A 17378-nucleotide genomic window follows, 5' to 3' on the forward strand; every position below is an offset into this window, starting at 1 on the left:
AGACCGGACTGGCCCGAGTCACTGGTCTGAACACTCCCGGACCCAGCCTCTGGGCCCGCGGGGGACCGGTAGGGCCCCGCCCCGGTGGAGCCGGGACTCCAACGTGGACAACCCGTCCGCGCGCGGCCACTGCCGCTCGCCGGCTTTCCCGGAACTATGCACGCCGCCAGCTCCGGAGTTTCACGTGTCGCACGGCCAGGTACGGGTTCACACGGCCTCACGGCGCGTCTGGTGGCTACGTTGGTCTATCGGTGAGTCAAGACGGCCGCGTGTAAGGCGGACTAACCGCAGCGGGGCGGTACGGCTACGTACGCGACTTCGGCGACGGGTACAGCCTCCGGCACAGCCGCGGCGGACCGTGGCCCGCCATCAGATGCAGCGGGCGCAGCCCCGCCCCGCCCTGCCGTGGCGCCGGGGTGCAGTCTCTGACACAGCTGCCCCGTTCAGGCGACGCTGTCCTGCCGATGACCACTTCCGCGCGGGGACCCGCTGTCGGCAGGTCTCGGCGACCCGTGGCGTACGGTCTCTGACACCCCGTCAGGGGCCGTGCTTGAGGGGCACGGCCTCGGGTTGGCCCGCGACCCCCTCGCCCGGGGAGCGGGTGTGGGCCGGCGACTTCTGGTGCAGGTCGGCCGGCGACGACGCGTTGATTTGCCGGCCTTGTACCAGACGACGCAGTCGACCAGAAATGCCGCGAACATAACCGCTGAAGTGATGCCTGCGGGGACAGGGTGGGTGGTTAGCAGGGAGGGACCAAACCGCTTCCTAGGAGACTGGCCGCGCAGGCCATTGCCTAGGTTATCGGCTACATGCCAACGCCGTTAGGGGTCGACAAAGGACATGGTTGTTTCTTGAAGCTTATTTGAACCCCTCACTAGGCGAGTGCGCAACAGCAAACGCCTCCCGGAAATGGTTCCCAAACGCCAATTTCGGACTTTTTCGGACTTTTTATGGCATTCTTGTCACGCGTCACCAGGGGTATAATGCTAGAGATCTAGTGTTATTGAGGCGCAGGGCGTCAAGAAATATTCAGGAATGACCCTTTTGTGCTATACTAACGGGACGCTCTGGATCAGTCGATGGCTTAACATAAACGTGCGGACAATGAATGTCAACAAAAGTATTGCAACAGCCTGATACACGAACTGAGTCGCCAGCGCGTTACTCCGGTCGCCGTATGGGCTGGTGGTCGCCGTATGGGCTCGCCAGTAATACATGCGTCTGTCAAGAATCAACAGGTGCGACAATAGTGAAGGCAAGGAGAACATAGCAAGGTTCAAGACGTTCTCGAGCATGAAAATAGGTGGTCTGGCTATTTGCGCCCATGTGACGAAACATAGGAATTTAAATACAAATATGGTACCTGTTTATGTAGCTCCATAATTTCGGGGCAAAATTCAGTGCAACGCTTTGTCGCACTTGCATTCCATAGAGGCACATCATTTTACGAACATCACAACAAAAGGAAGCACAGCATGTCAGCGCTTTTCACATGAATACTTTTCGTCTTTGCGTTAACTTACAGAACCACTATATCAGGTTTCCCTGAAAGGTATCACTATATTTAAACGAAAAAGCAAGGCAGCAAAGCACAAATCGCTTGAATCGCGGGTGCTCTCTTGCATCCGGCATACAGAACAAGGCGCAACACAGATCATTTCTGCCGCGTGCATGGGAAACCAGCAGAGTGAATGTGCTCTGTTGTGGCACCTGTGTACAACTCGTCAAAATCCCGTGATGCAGTTAGGCTATGCAAGTGAAAGCGTGCATGCAAGCACCCATCCCTGGCCTAACACGATAACGACCAGCCGTGCGGTATGTCGGCAGTGACGTCACAACATCGGGCGAAGGAATTAGGCCGGCCCGAGTGAACAAATGCCCACAGCGTAACAACTTACACGCACGCGCGGTTCCGGATGTTTATGTGGTGGTGAGCAATGCGGATGTCAACAGAACATGTTCATGTTTGCATACATACCTGACCACAAGCATTCGTCAGCAGTCGCGGCGTGTGCGAATGCGTGCGCCAGCTGCGTGCGTGCTGAGCGCGTGCGTGTTAGACCGCGCTGCACGCGAATGTGCGTGTCCACCCCGCCGTCAGTGAGACGCACGCACCGAAAAACAGCAGACGGAACCGTTCGGTGTCGTAGAGCCGACAGGCGCCCTGCTGGTCGCAGTTGGTCTGCCAGAGCAGGCAGGCTGAGTCCACCACGGCGCCGTAAATGATGGGACACGGCACGTTACCTGCAACACCGACAGACGCGGCGTCCCACTCACGGCACGGTGCGCTCACGCCGCGTCGCGCGCGCACGCCGCACTGGTGCACATTGCACTGCGCACGCCGGGAACGGCGCTGGGGACGCGCCGAAGCGCGGCGGACAGCCTCTGCGTGACGGTACAGCGAGACATCACGCTATCCACACACGTCATATCTGCAATACCTGATGACAAGCCCGATCCACCCTGTACAGCGTCCCATGCCGTCGGAGAGCGCTATCGTTAGCCCTCGATTACGGTAACGCTAATGATCTCAGTGAGTGCAAACATTGATAGAGCATCCCTGACCATGGGATGAATACAAGCGAAAAATTGGTATCAACCAAGTGCAATTACTCTTAATAATTTCATTACAATCATTCATCTGCATTCACCAAGTAAAATCGGAATGAAAAAAATTGTAGCAGTAATTTATTGCAACCGATTGAAATGATATCAGTTGCAGGAGGCCAGGGCGATCACCAAGCGTTGTTCATTACGTTAAAACGTCATGGCATGAGGCTGTTGGTTGGGACAGTTTTCAAATACTTCATAATTTTCTTTTCAGAACGGTTGATTTTTAGATCACAGCCGCAAAATAAGCGTACTTCGTGACACGCTATTATGTGTAAGGTAAGCCGGTAGTAACATATCGCCAATACCTGTCCTTCACGTTAGAAAAATGTGTAATGCGTGCGAACCCCATACATTTGGTGACTGTGATCTGAAGTGAATACCAGAGTGATGACTAACTCCTGAAAGACCGGTTTCTTCACAGAATGTCCATAAATCACTCATGTTGAGCTTACATATTTCCTCCATTGGCGTGGGAGCCCTGCTTCCATTTTGTTTACTGATTTCCGTCGGATGGCCACCACCCTACGTTCACCGAGTGCACGCGCCGAGGCAGTGTAACACCTAAGTCACGTGTCCGGGGCGCGGGACTTTTATTATCGACGAGACACCAGCAGCAGCACCTCCCCCCATCCATCCCCCAACCCCAACCCCTCTGCACCCACCGAACAGGCCGATGGCGACGGCTATGAACCCGAGCGCCAGGGCCTTCTCGTGCGGGTCGACGCAGCGCAGCGTCACGAGGATGGCGCCCACCTCCGACGTCGAGTGAATCAGCACGAACACACAAAGATCGGGATGAACCTGGAAGCAGACGGTGGGCGTCAGTGACACGAACTTGGACTGCAGCCCGACCAGACGGCCGGTGTCAGTGACACGAGCCTGGACGACAACGCGACCAGACGGCCGGCGTCAGTGACACGAACTTGAACGACAACGCGACCAGACGGCCGGTGTCAGTGACACGAGCCTGGACGACAACGCAACCAGACGGCCGGCGTCAGTGACACGAACTTGGGCGGCAGCACGACCAGACGGCCGGTGTCAGTGGCATAAGCTTGGAAGGCGGCACAAACAGACAGCCGGCGCCAGTGACATCAGCTTGGTCGGCAGCACGACCAGACGGCCGGCGTCAGTGGCATGAGCTTCGACGACAGCACGACCGGACGGCCGGCTTCAGTGACACGAGATTGGACGGCGGCACAAACAGACGGCCGGCGTCAGTGACACGAACTTGGACGGCAGCGTGACCAGAAGGCCGGCACCCACAGCCGTGGTGCGGCATCGTGGCGCCCTCTACTGAGTGAACGGCACTGAATGCCGAACGCATTCTCCCCACATGTGTCTTGGGTGAGCGTTGGGCGTGGTAAGCTGGTGCGCATTACCCAGAGCTGTGGTGTAACTGAACTGGGTTAGCATAGAAAAATGTCCTTCCGGGGCAAGGGTTCCGGCTGCGTGTGCTAGAAGCTGATCATATCAGCCAAGAATGTCAGCACCACTTCAGCAGATAATGCTGAAGGCTGATCATATCAACTTAGAACCCCAGCGACACCTCGGCGAATAATCCGCCAAACCAGGTCATACGTACCAGAAGAAGTTATCACAGTCGAGGGGGCAGTAGCCAATGGTGGCCCCCGTGTTGACCTCGTCTATGCAGCTACAGTTCTGATACTGTAACACCCAGGAGCGTCGTGTCAGACAAAAGCTACAGTGGCAAAACCGGCAAACAACCGCACCACCTAGTGCCGAATGGTATGAAAATATCCGATCACGAAGAACAGGCAAACTGACGTTTTCTTCTTGCTATATCAAGCATATAAATGCATCGGATAAAACACTTCAGTGTTTAATCATGCTAGCCAAATCATGCCCGTGAGCCTTGTCCATCCAGTAACTACGGTTGCCCTGATTTCAGGCAGCAACAAGACCGCCCGCCGCCAGCCGCCAGCTCCCTCCGGAGCGGGGGGCCAGCGCGCACCGTTTGCTGGGCGCCAGGCCCGGCCGCCGTCTCCGTGCAGCCGGCCAGGACACGGCGACAGGTAGGTGAAGCCGTCAGCGCCACACACTGGCGCGTACTCGTCCGACGGGCAGGCGCAGTGGGACGAGCACGTAGTGTTGACCATGGCCGCGCCGTACCTGCCGGCGGCCGGCTGGGGGTCAGCGCCGTACCCCAGACGGTCGCAGGTGGGGGGACGCGGCACTGACTGGACAGACGGACAAGCGGGGCGACACTGGCCGGGTGGCAGCAGACGGCGGGGAGGGGGGACTGACTGGACAAACAGACAGGTGGATGGGGAACACTAACCGTGACCGAATGGCGCTGACCGAAAGAGCAGACAGATGGCGGCACTGGCCGAACGTTGGTAGACAGGGGGAGACGCTGACAGAGCCGCTGGGAGGACACACGTGCAGACAGAAGGCGCACATTGCATGTGCATATATCGACCTGTTTCAATATTTCTAAGATAGCAGTGAGCCCAATCGACTGAAGCTTATGACACCGGCGAAATCGATGACCTGTACGCCAAGTTGTCAGCTGGCCCCACACCGGCCCACACCCCCACCCCCGCGGCGCTCCGCCTCGCGCCAGTTTGGGCGGGCCTGGGTCCTCAGAGGTCACACCCGTGCAGCCCCCCCCCCCCTCTCCCGGGAGTCGGCCGCTGCCAGGTCTTCACGGTGCGGCGATGGCCAAACGGCGCCGTGGAGAGCAAGCTGAGCGTGGGCGGCAGGGGAGGGGGGAGGGGGGCCGGCGAGCCGCCAGGTGGCGCCGGTCACACCGAGAGGCCTCGACCGGGTGATGACGCATAAAATGAGCAAGAGACCAACTCGGTAGCGAGGCATAAACTGGCTCGTCCGCTTCGACTTGCGGCATCATGATGTGTTTTTATCTCACAAATAATGTAATCCTTTTAGCAGAAGGGAAAATATTGTACTTCTTTCGCGACCCTAGCCAGGGAAACTAGAAGAGAACGTGTTTAGCTTGACATTCTACTTCGCTGTCAATTTTTTGCCCGGCTCCTGCTCACCTGTCAGCGATCCTGTGGTCCAAGCCTCGAGATGTGGAACGATCCCGGAGATCACGTGCCCGTCAAAACGACGAGGCATATTTACAGCATACTGTACAGTTAAATAGAATGCAGCTCGCATTGATTAAGAACATTATCGCCAAATGCGGCGAAAGCAGCACCATCGGTACACACGCAACACGTACCCCTGTTGGAGGCCAACGAAGTCATCCTGGTGGCATCCCACGAACATCAGGATTGCCATGCCTGAAACCAACGTATCATGTAGGCATATTCCCAGTATTTGGAATCATCATTGGCGTAATTGTACACAAGGTACAAGGTCTCACCAACATGACATGCTCACGTTGGTAATCAAACATACCCCGCTTCACATTCTGGAGAGGCTGGCAGCGTTTTATGCATGCCTTTTTGCAAGTCAGGAACAAAAGGTGAAGAGAAGTGTCCTGAATTAAATATTAAAGTACTAACAACGTCGATAAGCATTCAGCCAAACACGAAAAAGCAGTCACCGGCCCCCGCCTTAAAAGCCGTAGATAGTCAATTTCCGGGTACAACGACAAATAGCAACTCATGTTCAAAAGCCTGACATGTAAGCCTTGAGACTACATTGATCGCCATTATGCAGTCAGGTAAGTGTAAGCCGACGCAGTCCACCCATCATCTTTGTCCGTCGGCTGCAAAGCGTGTTTCGTGCGAATTTGTCGCAAAAAGTGCTTAGAAATATTTGCCCTTGGATTGTACGAGTCCCGACTCGTGACCCAGTTATCTCTGATCATTCATGGACGAGTGCAGTGCGTCGCCCCGCCCCGCTACGAGCTGGAATCCGCGAAAGTTTCCTGCAACGGGAACCGAACGCCAGATCTCTCGATACGCTCGTAGATGCGATCTGCGGGTGGCGCGCTGCGACTGGGACGAGGTCGCCGGCCGAGGGGGCCGCTAGGGGGCCGCTAGGGGCCGCTAGGGGGCTGCTAGGGGGCTGCTAGGGGCCGCTAGGGGGCCGTTCGAACTTGAAGTGGGAGGAAATTCTGAACTGGCAGCCCCGCCGGGCGTGACCGTCACACTTCCTGGCGGATGACGTCATGCTTCATTAATAATGAAAATAATAAAAATACCCGCGTGTATCCTAAGGAGGGGTGGGGTGACAGAGGACAGCAGGTGATTGCCAGCAGAGGGAATGGCAGACCCGGCTGCCTGTCAGCCAGGCACCACATGGTGACCAAATGATGCAGTCACCGGGCACCACATTGTGACCAGATCACATCGTGACCAGATGACGCAGTCGCCGGGCACCTCATCGTAACCAGATCACATCGTGACCAGACGATGCAGTCGCCGGGCACCACATTGTGACCAGATGGTCCAGTCGCCGAGCACAACCGCCGGCTGCCAGCAGAGGCTAACTGCTCTTCAGCTGGTGAAACGTTGAGCAGGCAAGATGCGTTGTTGGATAGATTCAGCCACCTGAGGCTTGTCGGCGCTGTCAAGATCATGTCTGAACAGCAGAATGTCTTATTTGTTTTGGTCGGTAAAGAAGTCGCTATATATATATATATATATATATATATATATATATATATATACATATGAGCGTTGTTTTAACCAACACGAAGAGTTCATATCGGAGTCGTAGAAAAGGAGCAAAGAAGTAAAGGGGCATATTCAAGAAGGATGCCCCGGAATACTCCCAGGTATCTCTCTTGAATGGATACCTAGTATACCCTCCCCATATCCAAGTTATATGCATACACAGGCATGTATGTGCGTTTATATGTAATAATACGCACGGGGCAAGTAAGATTTCAGCCAGGTGAAAAGGGAACCAGAGATAGTGCCACATTGGTCTCACACTTCCAAAAAAATTTTTGTACCAAATGTTACAAGAATACTTTGAGCTACCTATAAATGCTATCTTGGTTATCAAGGACGGCAACATCACGAGGGCTTCGATGACAGCAAGCAGACAATTGGTAAAAATCTTGTTTGTAATTTGAGGCGTTTCCATGCATTGGCCAAACGCCATTGCTCTAAAACACTGAACTGTCAACAAAACCACCTTCCCCATTTGATTACCGCACGGCGTTACACATTTTATTGTGACGACGAGGTTAGCAGACCCAGGCCGGGCCCGTTCTCGACGACCCAGCGTCGCCGCGGGGCGAAACCGCACCGTCAGGTGTAGATTAGGAGGAACAATGGCACCAGCGCCAGGGTCGGTCGATGCGGGCGCCCAGTCGAGCGTGCCCATGCGTACAACGTGGACCCGTCCGTTTGAGGGCGCTTCGAGGACTGGTGTCGCGCCTCGCAGCCGCAGACGGTTGCCGGCGCCGAGCCAACCGCATGGTGCAGACGTACGGATCGTCTGCCAACCCTCAGGCGATCCTAACAATGTGCGACCCCCTGGGTACGTCGGCAACAGGCCCGAAAGCAGCCAGTGTCAGCCGCTGAAAGGTCGGCACCGAATGCAACGCGTTGTGTAGCTTGAAACCAGACACATGGGCCTTCAAACTAGACAGCCGCGTTATCTCGTCACTGTGACCGATATCCGTTCAAGACATGCGCGTTTTTCGCAAAACTTAAGCAATGTGATTCGTGAGCTCAAGTGATAGCACTAAATCAGTGACCACTGCCAGTTAGACCCTAATGTCGCACGGGCTTCCCGATTCTAATAACTCATTCATTTAAATGGGCATCCAATTTCTCCTGTCCCATTGGCATGGGTTTGGCGCCACCTATACGTGAATGTAATTGACGCATCTCGTATCTGTTTTCACCTCGCTCGGCCACGCCACACGACTCGAATTACTGGTCCGTGGGTTGCAGGCCACAGACAGTTCGCCGTGAACTCGTGAGTCGTGAGTGGTGAGTCGTGACTGACGCTTGTGACGGAGTCTTACCGGCCGAGTAGAGCAGCGCCGAGATGGCGATCCAGCCGGTGATGAAGCGCCGCCGACGGCTGGTACCGCCGGATGTAGAAGCCGCTGCCCAGGATGCCCAGGAACATCACCAGGATGCCGCCCAGGCCTGCGCCGCCGAACGGCAAGGTCAGGCGGGAGGTGTGGTGGACAGCGCAGGCCCACCAGCGCACCACGCACGCTTGTGCTGGGCGTCGGGAGCGAACGCCAGCTCCAACATACACGCGACCATCGCCAGTCACCTCTCCTGTCGCGCAGACCGAGACCGCGGCGGAGAGGAAGACGCGGCCGGCTAGAGCACGTGCCTCACACGTGCCTCACACGCGCCTCACACGTGTGACTTGAGTTACATCCAACGTATGCAACGTGTCATGTCATTAGCGTCAGAGCTTCCGGGGGCTGGGTGATGGGAGCGTAGATTACATGACGGAGCTATTTCAAGCCTTCCTTCAACAGGCAGCCAGCCAGCGATCCACACAGCAAAGACGCGGGCGTTGCTGACGGTTAAACGTCGGAAGCGACCTATTCTCGCAGCGGCGTACGACGCTCCTAGCCATGTGCTGCAGACCTTGCGAGAGCATGCGCATCTTACTCACATCTAAACACACACACACGAGTAAAGGCCCACACACTCCCTGCACTCCCCTCCCCCTCTTCCCTCCCTTGCCCCAATTTCCCAGGTCGGCAAGCGTCCAGCCTCCTTCTCAAGTGCCCCTCCCACTCGGCGCTTGCTGTACTCGAGCAGTCGGAGGTGCCCGGCCAAGACTCGGATGCCTGGGGCGCCGTCTCTGTCCGGAGGTCGAGGCCTCCGTCCAGACTCGGGAACATTTCCGCCCACCTGCCATGATGTTGGCAGCGTTGGCCGTCAGCCGGAACTGCGTCTCCAAATACTTGGGCAGGAAGGTGTAGAGGCCGGCGATGGGCAGCACGTGCAGCACGTTGGAGGCCGTGCGGAACATGAGCACGTCGTTCTGTAGCAGGTGCTTGACGGCTCTCGGGAACTCTGCCGGGCCCACACATCCGTCACGGGAGAACGACAGAGCCGGGCGACGCTGCCGCCGCCGACGGGGGACGACGGAGGCCCCATGATTGCGACAGGGCACAAGAACAGCCGTAGCAGCCGTGAGATGACACGATCTGCCTGAGTCTCGATGCGAGAGTATCTGACGGGGGCTTCAGGATGTATGATCTTGAGCCCTTTGTTGTGCATAAAAGCCAGGAGCGGAATAGACTGACATCGGTGCTTCATCGAGACATAACCTGATTTGGGCATGACCTGATTTAAAGCACTCTAATATGCCACAGCTTGATTGAGATCTAACATCACAACATAATTGTTTGATCCTTGCATGCCCCCTGCGAGCGCATTTCAAATCCATCACAACATACAGACATACATTCCTTCCCCTTAACTAGACCTATATGCTCCTCTACCCCTCATGGGTTGATTGCCAGTCGGCTGGGGTTGCGGGCGGGTGTGCTCACTTCTGAGCCTAGGGTTGCACGAGCGGACGTGCTCACCTCCGAGGCTGGGGCTGCAAGCGGGTATCCCCACTTCTGGGGCCAGGCTAAGGACGTGCTCACCTCTGAGGCTGGGGCTGCGGGCGGGGGGTGTGCTCACTTCTGAGCCTAGGGGTTGCGGGCGTGTGTGCTCACCTCTGAGGCTGGGGCTGCGGTCGGGTGTGCTCACTTCTGAGCCTAGGGGTTGCGGGCGGTGTGCTCACCTCTGGGGCTGGAGTTACGAGCGGGTGTGCGCACCTCTGAGGCTGGAGTTACGAGCGGGTGTGCTCACCTCTGAGCTGGAGTTACGAGTCGGGTGTGCTCACCTCTGAGGCTGGAGTTACGAGCGGGTGTGCTCACCTCTGAGGCTGGAGTTACGAGCGGGTGTGCTCACCTCTGGCTGGAGTTAACGAGGCGTGTGCTCACCTCTGAGGCTGGAGTTACGAGCGGGTGTGCTCACCTCTGAGGCTGAGTTACGAGCGGGTGTGCTCACCTCTGAGGCTGGAGTACGAGCGGGGTTGGTGCCTCACCTCTTGAGGCTGGAGTTACGAGCGGGTGTGCTCACCTCTGAGCTGGAGTTACGAGCGGGTGTGCTCACCTCTGAGGCTGGAGTTACGAGCGGGTGTGATCACCTCTGAGGCTAGGGGTTACGGACGACTGTGCTTATCTCTGAGGCTGCAGCTACGAGTGAGTGTACTCATCTCTGAGACTGGGGGTTACGGGCGGTTGTGCTCACCTCTGAGGCTGGGGTTGGCGGGCCGGCGCGGCGTGCGCCGGCTGACCCGGGCTGGCTGCCGGGTCGGCCGACGGCCGGGCCGTGTCAGGCGCCGCGGAGAAACCCGAACATGATGATGGCGTTCCAGTGCCAGCAGCATGCAGAAATTATGACATGCCTGCCGGACAGACGTACATCAGACGGCGGGGGCCGGAGGTCAACGACAGGGTCCATGTCGCACTGCAATAATCGAGCAGGACTTTGCACTTTGGATCCCTTCAAAGGCGTACCGTAATTCTCCCTGCATCTTGATATCTGTCAATAACTACTCAGCGCAATACATGAATCGCATTAAGTGACACAACGCTTTCAGGCCCTCAATTTTCGATAGCCGTTACACGATTTACGACGACTGCAGCGCTGGCTAACCGCAGCGCAAATAGCTGAGGTATCAGAGCGTAAAGACGCAAGTATAGATTGAGACGTTTTGTAAGGTAAGGAACAAGCTTCTAAGATGGAGACGGCCGTCACGTGCACCGCAATAAATGAAAGAACCGGCTCTCCACGTCTCAGGGTCAGACCGCAGACAAACATGTCCGTGCAGATGACCACGGTGGGACAGCAGCCGCCGCCAACGCGGAGCGGCGGTGTCCGACCCGCTCTCGCCTCTCGGGGTCCGGCTCCGGCAGCGGTGACTGAGCCGGCCTCCGGGCGGCGGGGAGGGAGCGCCGCCGCCAGACACCACGCCCTCACTGGCCACGTGCTGCCGCGGCGGGGCCCCGGGCGCTCTCAGGCCTCGGTGGCCCCCACCGTCGGCGTAGGGGACGCCGCGGGCCTGGTCGGGCCGCGGCCGTCCGGCCCCCGCGCGACGGCCGCTAGCTAGCGCTGACTGCGCGCTGATACGGCACCGAACGTCGACCTGGCACGGGCGCGGCCGACCACACAGGGTGTTCCGTTGCGTCCGGGTGGCCGTGTTCGGTCAAGGACGCCCTTCGCGAGATGGATGCGCAATAGCGTGCTCGAGTTTGGTGGAATAGTACCGAAGATGCTGAATAAAGGTCGAGATACCGCGCACCACGCTGAGTGTTTACAGTTGGTGGTCTGCGCTCGCTACACGCAAATGCACTCGGGTAATGGGGACTTAATTGGAAGAATGCCAGCTTCTCATGCTTATCGATGTTTAGAGACGGGTTCGAACCCCCGTAAATTGGGCATGGGAGTAAACAGCAATGGGCACGTTTCCGAGCAGACGCCCTACGACCATGACTTACACTGTAGTCCCTTTTTGCAGGAGACCGATGATGAATAACGGGAATAAAATGCGACAACGCAACCTCCTGAGTCCGAATTAGTACCGGGAACGATATCCAACACCCTTGCCTTTGCTCACCGCTTGGGTACGGCTGATAGCGTCGAGCGTCTGCAGTCCCGTCACCTAAGCCATAGTTATACGGGTCGAGTAATGATCCAGGGTCCCGTGAATGGACAAACAGCGAGGCAGGCGGACAGACTCGCATGACATGGCAACGGAAGTGTGCGCACGAGCTATTACAGGGAGATCGCGTCCAGTTAACGCGCGCGAAAAGAAGTGCAGATGTAAGAGTAAGTGCTGGGATGGGACGGTGATACACCAGCGAGACCTGGCGCTTCGGTCTCGTGCGAGTCTCGCCGCACGACACCGGCGACAGCGAGCGTGAAATGTGAAATGAGCGTCGTAATGAAAATGTGGTATGCTGTAAGTGTGAAATAAGGTAGGTCATACGTGGAGACAAACGTGAATAACAGCGCTGCAGACTAGCTGTCCAAATGACGGACTTACAAGACATGACGGTTGCAAGGTGGCCTACCACAATGATCTTTATGTGAATCGCGGTGCCTTTTTATCGCGCGTGTGACGGCCGGAAAAAAAGAAATACGGCCTTCGCGGCCCGCCACGTTATGCCTCGCACGTGACCGAGTAGTATCTGAACGGCACGTGCCCCGTGCACCGCAGGAGTGTTGCGATGCATGGTTACGTGTGAGATGTTCGGAAGTGGCATGACGCACTTCCCGAGCAGCTCAAGTAACGGTACGTATACGAAATGGCTTGCAAACCAGGTCGGGACTGAGCATGGATGGAGAACACGGAGTGGCAGGTGTAGCAGCGCCTCGCTAACTTCGATTGAAATCGACCCAATTCTCACAGTTCCCCATTAAAAGACACCCATTTTGGCAGCTCGACCACCCGAACTTTTCCAAGAAATCTTACGTGGGGAGCTGAGTAGGCTCAAGGATAATTTGGTATTATTTTCCGCGCAACGACATCAGCAATTTTGGAGGAACGGTCACGAGTACAAACTCTCCAATAGTTGGGCGACTGAACCCCACTCGCCAGCCCAACGTTTCTGTGTCCCCGTGCTGCCGTCGCGCCGGCGGCCAATCGCTGACGTTTCACTCTGGCGCCGCATCAGACGACCACTTAAAATGACGCGGAGCCTCCGCCTTGGCAGGCGGCGACGCCACGCACGGGATCCGAATCTCCCGGGCCAGCGCTCCTTACATATAGAGTTGGCCAGCCGGACCTGGTCGGCCAGCGCGCGCACCCGAACGGTACTCACTGAGCCACTAGGATCGGGTCGGCCAGCGCGCGCGCCCGAACGGCACTCACCGAGCCACCAGGCGCCGACCCAGCGCGGGTCGCGCGTGGTGATGTTAGGCTGCTGCGTCGGGTACACGTAGATGGACGTGCACAGCGAGCCCAGCACGAACCCGAAGACCGGCCCGAAGATGCGCATGCCGATGATGAACGCTGCCGGGAGTCAAGGTCAAGGTCAGGCGCGCCAGCCGAGGCTTTCGTGAGAGACAGCCACAGCCAGTGCGGTCGAGCGCGCGTGTCACGGCGCATACAAGGTGCGTCCGTCTGAAATGTGTGATGCCTTATATGATCACCCGGCAGTCAGCGGCAGTCGATGCCCTGTACAAATACTGGGAGCACAGCCGCAGCCGGGCCCTCGGACGGAGAAGTGACGACACGCACGGCTGTATGGACGTTCGAAAAAGAGGCACGTACCGTTGTCAGTCGAATCTTAGATTTTTCAACGCGTTACCATATGATTAATGTCAAACGTCCACGAAAAGTGACGAGGCCATAGTTCCTCAGCTCTCCCGCTCCTACGGCGGGAAGCTGGGGAGACACCCAACGTGAGGAAGCACGGTACGCTGGGGAGGGGACCGACCCACTACCTGGCAGTGGACACGTTTAGTTAAAGGACACAGTTGCGGGGCTAGGCAACACCTGCAAAACGCACAGGCTGCACATTCTTGTAAGTAGCTGTGCACATTCCATCACGAACTGCACTGAAGAGTTCGATGAACGTTCCGGCACATGTTCCGCAACGTTTGAACCCAAGCTTGATGCGAACGCCTCGGCCGCGCTCGGGCTCCGCTCCTGTCCGCCGGGCAGTGCGAGTGTCCCGCGAGAGACTGCATGGCACGTGTCGCCCAGGGTGCGTCCCGACGGCGGAGCTGGGCCCCGAGATTTGGAAGCGAGTCGCTTGGGCACGTGCTCTCCACACCGCGGGTAGAGAACACGCAGGGCCGGTGGGACCGCGAGGGGCAGGGTGCGTCACGCGCCGCGAGGGCGGGCGCCGGGCGCCGAGCCGACGCCGGCGACGGGCGCCGCGACAGATGGCGCCACCGCCGCCACCGGGGAAGTCCGCAGCGCCAGCCGGTCTCCCTCACGGCAAAGGGGAGGTCAGTTTGGACCAGGGCAGCACGAGATGCAGCCCTGGGTCTTTTAGTCTGTGAGGGATGAATGTTTTGAGAATTTCTTGAGAAAGATGAAGAACTCTTCCCCATGACCCTAAATCAAAAAGTCGCAACCGGCCAGAGCACGTCGGGTAAGATCTCATTGTTCACAACCGTGTTATAAACACTCGCGCGGATCAGTTCTTCCGAAACGCAACGTTTCAACACATGGTCCGTACCTGAGTGCGTGACTTGCGGGAACGTCTCTGTTCTTAGAATACATTCTCTTTTGTGATGAGACCGGTACATTTCCTAGTTCTGAGCTCCCTCAATCTCGCGCACCTCGTCGGTGTTGGTCACGTGGTTCCTCTTGGTCCCACAACTCCCGGCCATGCCAGTGACTCACTCTCGACCGGTCGCTTTGCTTAGCAGCTCAGCCAAGCGCCTCTATAAGAGCTTAAGCCCAGGGCTTGTTCCTGGTCAGCGCGGAAACTCGCTCGGATTGAGAGGCGTTCCAGCCCGCGGCACGCTTCGGCACGGCACGCAGGCTCACGATGCGCGGTCCACTCGGGCAGACGAGCAGGCTGGCTAGAGCTCAATGCGCTCCGGCACTCCGGTCGCCAAGAGTGCCCCACCAGCAGTCCACCAACTGACCATGAGTGCCGACACCGCCTTACTCTCAAACCTCACAAACGCTACATCAGGGCATTCTCGGGTGCTCTTCACTAGGGCCCGTACCCTGTACCACATAACAGTCCGCCACGTCACACCGTTCGTGATCCAACTGCAGCTCATTGGGGACGACATTTCGTAGGGTTTCATGTGGCGAGGTTTTGTGTTGAGGTGCTCAGGTGGCTACCTCTCGCCGTTGCGTCGTGGTGGCTGCTCTCGTGATGACCTTGCGTGGTTCCGTGGCGATGCACGGAGACCACGAAGTTTCGTGACGATCTTTTGCGGTCAGGGGCACGAGCATTGTGGTTCGGTGGCAAAGATGCCAGGAGACGACGTCGACGCCATCGTGAAAAGTCGCCTTGCTAGAGATCGCCTTGCACGATGTCAAACACTGCCAACACGTGTCACCAGCAGAAGATGGCTTATTTCGAGGAGCGTCGTGCTTTTTGGTCATGTTTCTTTCGCACTGAGCACGACGGCGCGGTCTGAGGCCGGTATGCGGTTATTTTGAGGCAGTGAAGCAAACCGACCATAGTGAAGGATAAAACGGGGAACATGAGCATCCGCATTTCCACGATGAAGATCGCAGACAACGCCGGCTCGCGGCGTGACTACCATCAGACATCCGCCCGGCACTCACAGCGGCCATAACACAAACCGTCACGGCGTGCCGACAGACCCACGTACCTACAAGACCCGCGTGGCGACAAGATCCACGTGACGACAAAACCCACGTGATGATAGAACCCACGTGACGACAAGGCCCACAAGACCCACGTGACGACGAAACCCACGTGCCGACGAAACCCACGTGACGACGAGACCCACAGTGACGATAAGATCCACGTCACGACAGGGCCCACGTCACGACGAGGCCCGCGTCACGACAAGGCTCACAAGACCCACGTCACGACGAAACCCACGTGACAAGAAGACCCACGTGACGACAAGACCCACGTGACGACGAGATTCACGTGACGACGAGACCCACGTGGCGAGAAGACCCACGTGACAGCGCTTCGGACAGCCTACTCGTCAGCTCGAACGAGACCGGTCCCGCCGGCCGGACCGCCACTCACCGAAGTACATGGGTGACTCCTTGCTGCTGACGTTGTCGTCCATGTAGGGGATGCCCAAGTTGAAGGCCATCGTCTGGCCGACGCCGACGCCGATCAGGCAGACGAAGAAGATGGCCAGCACCACTGGCCTGATCTCGGCGTGGGTGGTCAGCTGGACGTCGTCCTCGCAGCGCATCCCCTCGCTGGGCGGCTCCGTCTCGACGGCGCCGGCGTCCGTTACGCGCCACACCGTGCCGTTCAGCTCGCCCGGGAACAGCACGCGCTCAGACACGTTGCCGGCCGCGACGACCGGCAGCTGTCGGCAGAGCGTGCGCCGCTCCTCGTCGCCCACGTCCACCTGGATGAGGTCGAGCGTCGACAGCCGCTCGCTGTACATGAAGTGCGGCAGCGAGCACATGAACGTGCAGAAGGCGAAGAGGGTGATGCCGCAGCCGATCCAGCGCGGCCGGTGCCCCTGGCCGCCGTAGTAGGTGAGCAGCAGCGCACCGCTGATCTGACCGATCTCGGTGGCGCTGAACACGATGCCGGTCGTCTTCGACTGGAACTGGAACAGCTTCTCGATGGTGGTGATGACGCTTACCACGTACGTGTAGTACATGCCCTGCAGCACGCACGTCACCACGAACACGACCAGGAAGGTGCGCTGGCTGACGAGCCGCTGCAGCGCCGGCGGCGTGCAGCGGCCCCAGCCGAAGAGCAGGCGCTCCTCGGCCTCGGCGCCGGCCTCCTCGTCCGCCGCCGCCGCCGACGCTTTGGTCGTGCCCACGTGGTTGGTGTCGGGCTGCAGCGGCTCGGCGGCGCTCTCGGTGCCCGACAGGTCCTCGGGCTCGGCCAGCGAGGCCAGCGGCTCCAGGTGCGTGAACGGCGTCACTTCCATGGTGGGTGCCCGCGGCCCGCCGCCGACGGCGCCGCGCCAGGCCGGCCCGCCCGAGGTCGCCTTGGCTCACGGGAGCGCTGTCAACGGAGACGGAGGTCAGGCGGACACGTGCAGCCTGGGGGACTGAGAGGGGTGAGAAAGAGAGAGGGAGATGAAGTGATAGGTTCGGAGGAGGCTTCGCAGGGTGGGAGACGGCGAGATGTGTCAGGGAGTGAGAGAGGGCAGGATACAGAGGTGGTGAAAAGAGAAAACGAGGGA

At 58.1% G+C, this 17378-nt stretch overlaps 1 pseudogene; it reads right to left on the minus strand.

Annotated features, from left to right (window-relative positions):
- LOC119100384 (solute carrier organic anion transporter family member 74D-like) overlaps nucleotides 1-17174 on the minus strand; it is a 63207-nt pseudogene extending 46033 nt beyond the window's left edge.
- Nucleotides 17175-17378: the final 204 nt, after the last annotated feature.

This window comes from Pollicipes pollicipes, unplaced genomic scaffold, assembly GCF_011947565.3.
Source record: "Pollicipes pollicipes isolate AB1234 unplaced genomic scaffold, Ppol_2.1 Scaffold_4881;HRSCAF=5763_pilon_pilon_pilon, whole genome shotgun sequence".
NCBI classification, from domain to species: Eukaryota; Metazoa; Arthropoda; class Thecostraca; order Pollicipedomorpha; family Pollicipedidae; genus Pollicipes; species Pollicipes pollicipes.